The sequence below is a fragment of the Etheostoma spectabile genome, chromosome 21 (genome assembly GCF_008692095.1).
Source record: "Etheostoma spectabile isolate EspeVRDwgs_2016 chromosome 21, UIUC_Espe_1.0, whole genome shotgun sequence".
Taxonomy (NCBI): domain Eukaryota; kingdom Metazoa; phylum Chordata; class Actinopteri; order Perciformes; family Percidae; genus Etheostoma; species Etheostoma spectabile.
This window is the reverse complement of record NC_045753.1, coordinates 22,475,286-22,487,157: the sequence shown is the minus strand read 5'-3', so window position 1 is coordinate 22,487,157 and position 11,872 is coordinate 22,475,286. Positions and strand designations below refer to the sequence as shown.

At 41.0% G+C, this 11,872-nt stretch overlaps 1 long non-coding RNA gene across 1 annotated transcript in view; it reads left to right on the top strand.

Moving 5' to 3' along the window:
• The first annotated feature begins 4,388 nt into the window (after nucleotides 1-4,388).
• Nucleotides 4,389-11,872, top strand: part of LOC116671170 (uncharacterized) — a 31,872-nt gene continuing 24,388 nt past the window's right edge. Inside the window, exons 1-2 of the long non-coding RNA XR_004327215.1 lie at nucleotides 4,389-4,499; nucleotides 4,956-5,001. This is a non-coding gene — a long non-coding RNA (uncharacterized LOC116671170). The remainder of the gene's footprint in view (nucleotides 4,500-4,955; nucleotides 5,002-11,872) is intronic.

The following is an 11,872-nucleotide window of genomic DNA, read 5'->3' as shown; positions in this document are numbered from 1 at the left end:
AGTCAGTCAGGGCGGTGGCTGCACCACCTTCCCTCCGCAAGCCAACATCCACCCCACTCCCCAAGCGCACATGTGAACACACATTTCAACAGAAGCACATATAGGCAAATATAAGCACCTCACTCCTTTTTTGTTCTCTCAAGCTTCTCAGTACAGTGGGCTGAGAACGATGGCGTGCAAAGCAGGCAACAGGAAATACAAGACGGCCTTGTTTACAAAAAGAGCACGTGATGCAGCAGCTACACACACCAGAAAGACTGCTGCCACAAGAGAGGAGAATTAATAAAACATCCCTCTGACAGTGTGCAAATCGGTAGTTCTCTTGATGAAGACAGAGACTTTTATTTTCTTTCTTTTTTTTTTTCTCACTACTGAACTTCATGTTGTTTCAGACTTGCTTATGCCTGTCTATATGTCAAGTCTGGCTTTGAAATGTAATACATCTCCAGGGGTGTGAATGCTCTCAGCAACAGGCGATGAGCTTGTTGTGTCTCTGCGCTTGAATGACAGATACCCGCAAATGTAAAAACAAACAAGCGGAGCTGGTGCTGATTGTTATGCCTACAATATTCTCAATGTACTGACACACATTTCATATTCTGGCACAGCGGGCACTGTACATGTCAGCTCCATGATGACAGTACTTTCATCCTGATTTTCTTTTTTTCTTTTTTTTTTAATAATGGCAGCCTGATCATCTGAATTCCCTTGTTCTTGTTTCCAAGCTTGCTCTTGTTTCCTCCTACGCCTGGATTTAGTCACCATGGCGGCAAAACAAATACTTGCATCACATGTAGCATTTCAATCACAAAAACCGGCATTTTCTACCCACATTAAAGGATATCATGGTTTGTGAGTGGAGACAACAGTGCATTAAGGTGCATAGAAGGCATTGTGGGTTTGTTTGCATTTGTGGTTGTAGTCTTAAGGTGCATTGTGATGTACACAGTGTGGTTTCAAGCGTAACTGAGAATAAATGGGAGAATTTGGTGATGTCAAAGGCATGGTGAAATGTTGAGATGCCGCTTGCTGAGCCTGTGAATGACTTACTGTAATATGAGCTGACTGTAACCATACCCGCACGTCTAGCTTAATGTTTTCAGCGAAATATGATTGTTGGATCAGTTTTCTCCCTTACAAGAACTTTGTGTCAATGTCATTGTCCAACCAGCCATTACAATAAATTATTTAAAGTACAATACAGATGAACATTATTTATGGCATTCCCACTTGCATTTTAAATATAGCATACCTATCATAATCACAAGCCTATTATATAAAATAGCCTACTCCATTATGAGTAAAAGTTCTGCATAAAACATTTTAAAAAGTAAAATTAGCAATTAGGGATGCACTGATTCGACTTTTTTAGTCCTGATATCGACACCTGGGCTTTGGGTATTATCTGATCCGATACCAGTATTTCATTTATACGCTGTATTGTGGAAGTGACTGGGATTATTCTTTTGTGTGTGAGGCAACATCAGGTTTAACTTAAATATTCTTTCCTAACTTCATAAAAACAAAAGGTAGTTGTCATGTATTCATTGTAGGGTGGTTTAATCTAGATTTGGGCGATCTCTAACATTTTCAAATCATACAATCATTACTTTACTGACATTAAACACAAGCAGAGCGGCTTTCACTTTTCATCAATTGGCACAAGCCTAGTTTAATCCATAGCAATGCATCTTGTTTTATAAGGTAGTCTTATGTACAGCAAATACATGTACATATTTTGTTTCTCTGAAATGTGGCGGAGTAGAAGTATAAAGAGCAGTATAAAATGGATAAATGTCATAAAAGTACAATTACCTTATTGTACCTTATCAATTACCAATACAGTACTTGAGTAGATGTAAAAGTCTTTTTTACTGCTGATTGCTAACATTAAGTAAGAAATATTTCACAACTCATATCATCTTCATCAGCAGTTACTGTGGTTCTACTCTACCTCACAGATTTGTTACCGGAAACGTGTTTTATTTCCTGTTTCTTCCTCTTCTCTCGGCACTCGGTGGCAGATCAAATAGGAGCTGCTCCCATCACCTGTCAGAGGAATGTGAAAGCACTCCCATCCATCAGCAGCTTGACTAGAACGGGCAGAACTGTGGCTCGGTAGGCCCCAAAAAGCACCCAGGGCAGCAGCATGTTACCTGTTGTATCGGCTAGAGATGCTTGTGTTGACGTGTGTGTGTGTGTGTGTGTGTGTGTGTGTGTGTGTGTGTGTGTGTGTGTGTGTGTGTGGGTGTGCGCGGCGTAAAGATCAACACGTTGGTTTGCACTCACGCATGTTCGAAGCATCGACGCAGCCAGCAGTTCCATCACGTGACCAACAATGTCCTGCCCTGCTCAGCGGCCTATGTGATGTCTGAGGTTTAGACAGGGCGTTCCAGCATGTTCACCACCAACCTGGGAGAAAGAGGGGGATTTGGCATGTGTCAACAGGCATACCTGTAACCTGGGAGATGTGCCCTGCAGGCACCTAGTGATTTTCTCATGATTGTTATGGCCAGATGCAGACGACAGGGCTTGCAAAAGTAGACTCCTCAGCAGGACTGAGGTGGCTTAGCATGGCGTCAGACACACACACCACTACATTCCATTGGGATGCTCTTTATGCAAAGGGAGGGGTGTTACACTAAGTGTGGTGTGTGTGTGTGTGTGTGTGTGTGTGTGTGTGTGCGCACTTACACGCCTGTTTGTGTGAGTCTATCACAATTACTGTTTGTGTTTGTGGCCACTGAGGGCCAGTGTCATGGTAGCGCTCAGGGAACAGAACACAGGTCCAACCCTGAGAACCTGAGGAACCTGAGTAGACGTTAGGGGACTAACGGAGTCTAAGGGCTTAGGCCTGGCCCGACACAAACACTTACCTACTGTGTCTGCTGTCTCCGTCACTGTGTACTGGAAAACAAGAGCTTTGGTGGAGACACTGGATCTGAGGGGTACCCCTGGGCTGCTACCCAGGCCTGAGCTTTTTGTTACATATCTTGTGTTTGTTTTTGGTTTTGGTCATGTTGAAACAATACTGTATCACTCACAATATTCCTCTTGTGTTTTTTCCTCTCCCATGTCATCTTCCAGTCTGTTTCTCTGAAGTGGTTCCCAACCCCAAGCAGCAACAAGGTGGCCCCTAAATGTGAGGAAAAGGTGTGTGAGGGGGGCATTAATCTCTCTCTGTCAGTTTGCAGACAAAAGAAAGGCCTCCTAATAAAAGCAAAAGCCTCACGTGTGAGTGTACGGGGGGGTCTTCATGTGACGACTGGCATTGCATGACAAGCAAAAGCAAATGATTGTCATCAGCTGTCATGAGGCACAAGATGAAATTGTTACTCACAACAGATGGAGAGAATAACTCCTACTGTTGCATTTCTGTTACCACCACACGTGAAGATGGTTTCTGTTTGATCTTAGTTGCCAATGATGCCTTTTGTGAGCCAAGGCAACAACAGAGAAGCACTTGCGCATTTTCTTTGTATATCATAGGGTGCCTGTGCATGTGTGGGCATGTGCACATATTTGCATGTGTAGGTTTACACACTCAAAGTGGTTGTGTGTGTGTGTGTGTGTGTTTGTGTGTGTGATATACAGTATGTTCAGTTAGCTTATGGTTACAGTCAATTGCCTCATGATAGGAGCCATTAGGCTATAATTGGCCCACTTTCTCTTGTCATTAATTTACATTAGCATTTGCAGTACTTGCATTTTTGCTGCGGCGAAAGCCTAACTGAGGTGAACTGATATGATAATTAAGATAAGCTGGCTAGACCCTGAGGTGAGTACATGGTCGAGTTGTGTAATAGTAATAACAGGGTTCCTCCACGTCCAGGAGATAGTGAAGCTGGGGAATCTCTAATTGCCCCAATTATCAAGGGAAACCTGGATTCAAGCAGGTGGTAGATCGAGCACGGATCCTCTGAGTGTTATGACAGTAACCGTGCATTTAGCGGCTCATTAGATTACGGCACTACAATTGACTGGAGCTCAATTTAAACCTGTCTTGTCCATGAATAAAATGTTTAAATGTTTTATTTTTAATTATTTATTTTGATAAAGGAGATGAGGTACAATCTTTTTTTTTTTTTCTCTCTCAACAACACAGTTGTCACCTCTCAGAACAGGGCGGCATGCTAGATCACATTGACATATTATGATCACAGATTCACCTCAGATGAACCTTAACTAGTTTATGAGAGTAAATATTGCTTTTGGCCATGTTCCAATGGGGAACACATTATGTGCTGCCAGCTTGTTACAGTACGGACTGGTTTTCACATTTCATTTGCAAAACAACTTAGGGTTTACGCTGTAGTCATAGGAATGTTGTGATGCCTTATTTGCATATTATTATCTATCACACGCAAATACGCACAAACATACCCACACACAGCATGTATCTCAGAGGCAAAGAGGTGCCGGAGCATGGGAAGTGTCAAGGCTAATGTCGCGGCTAAGCCTGGCCCATCTCGTGTCAAGAGGTTTGGATTAGTCACACGGTGAGGTGTACTCGGTGCATTATTTATCAGCTGGCTCCCTCGTACAGATGTGTTTGTGATTTGAGGTGAGGGAAGGGGTTTCGGAGTCGTCGTGAATTATTAACTGTGATCAGGTTTCCCGTGCTCTTGTATACATACAAATTGCTCTGGCACATGGAGCGCAGGACCCTTGTTCTTCTTGCACAGTGGAAAGAAAACCAACACCTGTAATCCCTACAAGGTGTAGAAAAGTGGAGGATCACGCTGATGAGACCCAAGGGTGTTTTTGGAGGTTTATTCCCACACTTGTGGATGTGTGTAGTTCAGTGGAGTTGATACCGCATAAGGCTGTTTCATAAGTGTGTGTGTGTGTGTGTGTGTATGTATGTATGTATGTATATATGTATGTATGTGTGTGTGTATATATATATACTTGGTATAAAGTATACATTATTTTTTTGTTTTTATTGTTTATAGGATCACTGTGAGCCTACAGGGGACAATCTGGGCAGTTACAAAACAGGTACAAAAATACAAATACAAAGTTAGATATTTACCATTAGACCATATTTCTGAAATTCTATTTCACTTGCCATTTTGAACTAATTTTCTTTGTAATGTAGCTAAAGTGAATGTGATTTTTCTCTCCAATCTGATGAGGCTCTTTATATTGCAATGACTAAGTTTCCATGCACAAAATATTTTTTTTTTGCCCTTATTCCGAAAGACGATATTCCCACTAGGCTGTTTACATGGCTAATTAAAAAATGAATATTCCACTCATTTCCATTTACATGCACCATGCATACTCCAATCAATGGGAGGATATTTTTAACGTTTTCTAACGAAATATGCTGTTCAAATGACTTATCAAATACGGAATTGGAATTGAACCTAGTCAGACAGTTTAGACTTACATTAGCTGTTTAGGTTTAATTACTTATGACAACTAGAATTTTAGTTAGCAATAATTAGCAGGTGCCTATGTTATCTCTATACATATACCTACGCTCGCCGTCTCTGCAAGATTCGGAATGATTGAGATTTCTCTTGGCACAGCTACCATCACATTGTCCATTACCTATACTGTCTATGGGGAGGATGCTATGAAATGCGTTTACCTGAGCAGTAATTGACACAAAGTTATACACCCCACCTGGCCCTGATTGGTGCATCTGTGAGCAGGTGTATTTCTGCAAATCAACTACAGGCTGTAGGTGGTGCCAGAGGAGCTGGATTTTTCTTTCGATTTCTCAAATATATGGTCTCTTTCAGTAATATGACCGAAAGTTAGTTTTATAAGGCTTACCTACTGCACCTTTTAATGTGTATCAGCATGTTTACATGAACAAATGATGGAATTTTAGACCACATTCTCAACTACAGTGGGAAAAGCTGCTGCTTTACTGTCGTCCAATGAATTATTCAAGCACCTTTACTTACAGTGTCTCCGATCTCAAGGAGGTGTGTAGGGCCCCCTCAGCTCCTACTTCCATCCCCATCACTAATTACGTCTACATTTTGAGAGCTGCCCATCTTCTCAGGTGAACCACTAATGAAGCGTTTTCTATTAGAATGATAGCAGAAGACAATGAGCTAAAAGACTTTGGAGACAGAAACACTTTGTCAGTGCCTCACAAATATTCTCTGCTCTAACCAGGTTGTGTAATTTAAGGTGAAGATTGTCTCTATTATAATATTTATGTTTGTGTGTGACACCTTAAGATGGTGCACCTTTTATTTACTGTGATTTAATAATTGACTACTTTGATGGAACATAGTCATTTGCATTATCATCTTTGTTATTATTGAGGTTTGACACTTTCATTTTCACCTGGTGTTAAAATCTGTGTCAAGTTAGACATTGAGGACGCAATTATCTGATGGCTCTCTAATTAGTTTAATTTTCTGATCATTAAATATTATGAAATATTATGTAGGATGTAGGCTACATACTTGTTGCTGCTTTGTTTATTCAGACTTGCACCCGGAGTTTAGAATTTAATGCAATACAAATATGAACATAGCCAAATATTTAAAATTGATAAAGGATACTGTTTATTTTTAAGCAATAATTAATATTTGGAGTAAAGTATACTATACAGTTCTCTTTGGGTTATACAATGTGAACGGTCATGGACATTTTTGATGGGTCCTTAAATAGTCATGGAATAGTTTTAGAATTCAGTCCATGAAAATGTGTAGGAACCCTGTCCTAATCAATGCTTGTTCGTAATTAACAACTTATGTAATAAAAACAACACGAATCAATGCACACACAACTACCCTATGGATGACAAATAACTCTTGGCTTTACCTTGGTTTACCTGTCTGACCTATTCATTTTTCTTCTTGAAGTGACGGCTAGAGTTGATGCATAGTTAAGTAGTGCCATTGTGATTTTAATGATTGGCTACTTTAATGGGCACAGTCATTTACATGTTCATCTGAGGTTTTATGCTGGCGGGAACACAGTGACCCCATTTCCACCTGGTTGTTAAAACTGTCCTGATCCTACCATAAGTAGACAAGCTAGACAGCAAGGACAGGTGGGACCACATTCAGAGTCGGTCTAGGCCACATATGACCGCATTCTTTTAGCTGTGTTCACTCAAATGTGTGCCTAATAAACCACGCAACTACGTACTCATTCAAAGTATTTCTCATGACACAGAAACCACAGAAAGAGAATTGTGTGTTTTGGATGTTATTATTGCACGGTGATGTGTCAGTGTTTTGATCTGCGCCCCGGGGATGCCTTGAAAAGACAGCTGTCAGTACACAGTAACCTTATTTTTAGTGTCATATGTCCTATAATTTACAAATATGTAGGCTATTACTACAATACAATTTTATTTATAGTATCCAATCATAACAAGAGTTATCTAAAGACACTTTACAGATAGAGTAGGTCTAGACCACACTCTATAATTTACAGACTCAACAATTCCAGTAATTTTCCCAAGAGCAAGCATGTAGTGCGACAGACGTTACTGTTCTTACGCCGCAACTTTTGCTGTTGCTATTTATGAGCCGGCGAGCGGTAAAAAGTTCAGCTGTAGAGTGGTGGGATGGTTTCACTTACTATGAACTCTTCACAATAAATTTCCTGTGTTATTTTCTGTTAATATGAAGCAGCAAAATCAGGAAATGTTGGGTCTTCATCAGCAGGAACTTAACACAACTCCTATAATGTAAAATCCTATAAAAAGTAAACCATAAACCAAAGCGATTCACTTAGAAGTTACCCACTTAATGAGATCTAAAAACGTCTTTCTCTCCTATAGAGGTCTCTGGGGTGTTGGTTATCTTTATTTTTAGGTTAATAAAATGTACACATAGTGGTGTTGCATGGAGAAAAATTACATCCTTCTGCATACAGACTGTAGGCAGTTTTTTTTTTTAATTTTCATTGCATGTTTCTAATGTAGGATTTATTTGATAGTTACAACTGAAATTTACACACACAAATGCACGGAAATGATGTACATGCTTAATTGCGTATAGAGCAGGGAAGTAAGACCAAAAAAGTGGTCACTCAAGATGCATTTGGAGACACAGTCTACTGAGAGGTGGAAACACTCATACTGAAATTTAATACCAGGTGGAAATAGGGTCTTGGTCTTTCTCACATTAAACACACACACAAATTTGGTGTGACACTTTCTGATGCCGGCGCCTGTGATGATCTTCTTTGTATACAGATCACAGTTGGCACAGAGACATAACCCTCCCTCTATGTACTTATGAATGAATTTAAAAGCTACAGTATGCAGGGTGAAGCGAACACTTTCCCTTCACCTTCTAGTCTGTCTTGCTTTTGTCATCTAAAATAAAATAAAAGAATCTCCTGAAAACCAGGAAAGAAAATCAGAGCAGCTTCAATAGAGAGAACCATACTGTAAATCACATTTTTCAGACATTCAAAGTATCCACTGCAGAATTTTCTGCCTATGTCAAGCACTCGTCTTTGTTAGCTCATAGTATATGGAGGGAGGGGGGCGGGGGTCTTGTCATAGTTGCTTCAGGGTGCAATGGAAAATCCCATGCCATCCTGTCCAATGCATTTCCCTTGCAGTGAGGTCATGTTAACCGCAGGCCTCGGGACCAAAGCCTGGCGACTGACTTAGTGATGTTATTTCACTGGGTGGCAGTGTTGAGCCAGATAGCTGTAGGAGGGAAGAGATGAGAGGAGCACTGGATTTTGGCTTTATGCACATACAGTACAGTATATCTGGATTAAGATGTGAAACACACAATAACCAACAAGCAAATTATGAAGGGAAGCCTACAGAATGTGTTTAGTGCAGGTTTGTGTTATTCCCCAACCATCACCACCGTCAGTTTCAGGTGTAAAGGCAGTCAATGTACAGATCACCTCACACACCCTAACCTTTTTCTGACTGAGTGACCCCACTGTTCCCTCGAGGCCCTAAGAGTGACTGAGAGCATTGTGTGTTGCTGGTGAATCCAAGGGACTTACCTGTCACCAGCTATAGTCCAATGGACAAGCCCCTATCTCTTCTTTGTTGCAGCAGTGACAGGGAGACATGGGGATACTTCCAAGGGAACCGTGTTTCAGTGATAAGATGATTAAGTGACCAGTTCTGGATTCACAAGTGTTGATGGCGGCTGTCGGCGCTTGTTTGTTGGGTGGCTGTCCCTCCAAAGGGCCTGTGGATTGATTGTTAGAAATCAAAGAGCCTTTATGTATGGCCATAATAGTTTTGCATGATTTTAAAAAAGGTGTTTAATTTACTTTGAGATGGACTGTCGCCCACCTGTCAATTTCAATTTTGTGAGTGTGAACGTTTCCGTGTTTTTTTGTGGGTTTTTTTAATGCTCAAAAGTATGTTCCACATTTCCTCATCATCATCGGTCTCAAGTCCTGACCCTTTGCACACTTTTTGTGAACCTCTCTGTCTCAGTCGTTCTGGAGTGGAGACATGCCCAGCTCTCCTTAATGGCCCTTTGTTCAACCTGCAGGCTCACAGGTCAGGGGTCAACTGCACCTGAGGCCGATTCCCACAAACAAAAGCTCTGTGTTTACTGGCACCAGGCCACCACTTCCCTGTCTCCTGCCGGGGGGAACACACAGACACACACAACAACATGATTGAGTGGATACAGCAAGATAATATGAAAGCACTGATCATTTTCTTTATATTTCTGTTATATGGATCTTTTCATTTGAAAGGCCTAAGCATTTGTGTGTTTATTATCTTAAAGAAGTGTACAAAAAGTATTTGAAGTAGTTATAATTGATCAGGTCTCTGTGATATTAGGTTTACAAGATGAAGACCCCGAAGTAACCCTAACCCTAACCCTAAGGAAAAACTGATGTTTGAGGTTTTTCCATATTAGCAAATTGCTCACATGATAGGTTATTTTTTTAAATGAAAAATAAACGTCACTTTTTCTGATATACATACAAAAAAGAAGCGGACTGTGTGGGCTCAACCAGGGTGGCAAGTTGCAGTAAAGAAAGTGAAACCATGTCCAAAACCTCACCATAACCTCAACCATCCAAACCAAATTTAATTTAACTCTAACCTCAGACATCTAAATCAAAACTGAAAAAAGGTGGGCTGACATTTTCAAAGCCAATTTGAAAGATAAAAATAGCATTAATGTTACCACAATTTGTAAAATGGAAATGTGGTACACTGAGCACAAACACGTCTGAGAACTGATCCCAAGCAATCTCATTAACATCTGTGACTTCCACACGATAGACAAAGAACGTGTTGCTTCAACAGCAATGGTAAGTATCAATACTTCCCACTGCTTCCAAAACAAACATCATTCAATGCTCTCTAACCCTGAGCATGGAAATCAAGCAGGAAGCAAAGCCTCAACAATTCCCTGTACTTCCTGCATTGGAGACGGCCATTCCTAGCTGCTCTGGCTCCCAGTCAAGGACAGCAGATGGGAATCTTTAAGCTGCCACACATCCGCCCACGGACAGGAGCATAAGGGGGCTGCACTGACCAGATTGAACCCTGAGATAGAATACAAGAAACTGTTGGGGGCTGCATAGGGACTGGGGGGAGGGGTCGTTGGCAGAGAGAGAAAGAGAGGGGGGGGGGGTCCTACCTGTCAGGACATGAGTAGAACAGGTGAACCCCCGTCCCTAAGGCCCTGTCCCTTTTTGCTTCCAACCCCTACACACACACACACACACACAGACACACACACACACAGACACACACACCGGCCAGCCCCCTCCACCTGTCACTCTATCGCTTGGACTGTGAACCAGCAGGGTGCCTCCCTCCCTCCATCCCACCCTCTTTCACCTCTTCTTTCTATACCATCCTATTAGCTCGGGGCTACTTGTACTGTACGGCTTTCTTTGACACCCTTTTAGCTTCTTTGCACTAAGCTGTTGTATGTTGTTTTCAAAGTAGTGTAAATTAGTGAAAATGTTGATATTCATGATTGTGGTATGTAAAAAAGCTAGACATTTTTATTAGAAAAGCTGGTCACTTTGCCACTTTTTATCAGTTGATATTAACTGGCATATCAGTTGAATAATTTGTGGTAAGAACAATGCTATAGTGTGTGTGTGTGTGTGTGTGTGTGTGTGTGTGTGTGTGTGTGTGTGTAAAAACACAAACAAACATCTGGCTCAAGTAATTCCCATTTGTTGTACAAAGTGGTGTCTGTTCAGTCTGCTCATTAGTTATTAAGTATTACATTCTGCTTTTGCAGCAATAACAGTGGTTTGTTTGAAGCAAATGGGAGAACTGCGTAGTTGGCGTGAGCAGCGACATCTGCCACTTTTGAGACAAATAAAAGAAACACAAACAACACACCACAGTTCTGCCCGCACTCTCAGATGTGCTGGTGATCTCTGGAGTACTGCAGCAAAGAAACACCCCTTAACACCAAAGATGGGACTAAAATGTGGCATTGATTAATTATTGAAGACTTTTTTGCCATAATAGTCAATGCAAAGGCTTGTGTACCGCTGACAACATTTGACCAAAACAATGCTCCACATGCCAATGCCATGATTGGTCGGTCCACCACTCTGATCTAGACTGACTACTTAAACAATGATTGGATGGTTTGGCTGCAGACATTCATGCCCCCCCCAGGATAACTTGTAATTACTTTGGTGATCACTTTCTATTAGGGGGGGGTAACAATACATCAATCTGGATCAATATATTGATTCAATCCTTAACGATCCAATATTATCGATACAAAGTGCAAATAATGATACATATCGCCATCTTTAAGATGGGGCTTTATTTTGAAATTCATACTTTATATTTATTATTTTTATATAAAAAAGAATAGTTTGTTTGTAATATAAATGTCTAAAAGAGCTCAGTAATGAAATGATTGATGATCTGCGGTCCAGCTCTCCCCAAACCATCTTGATT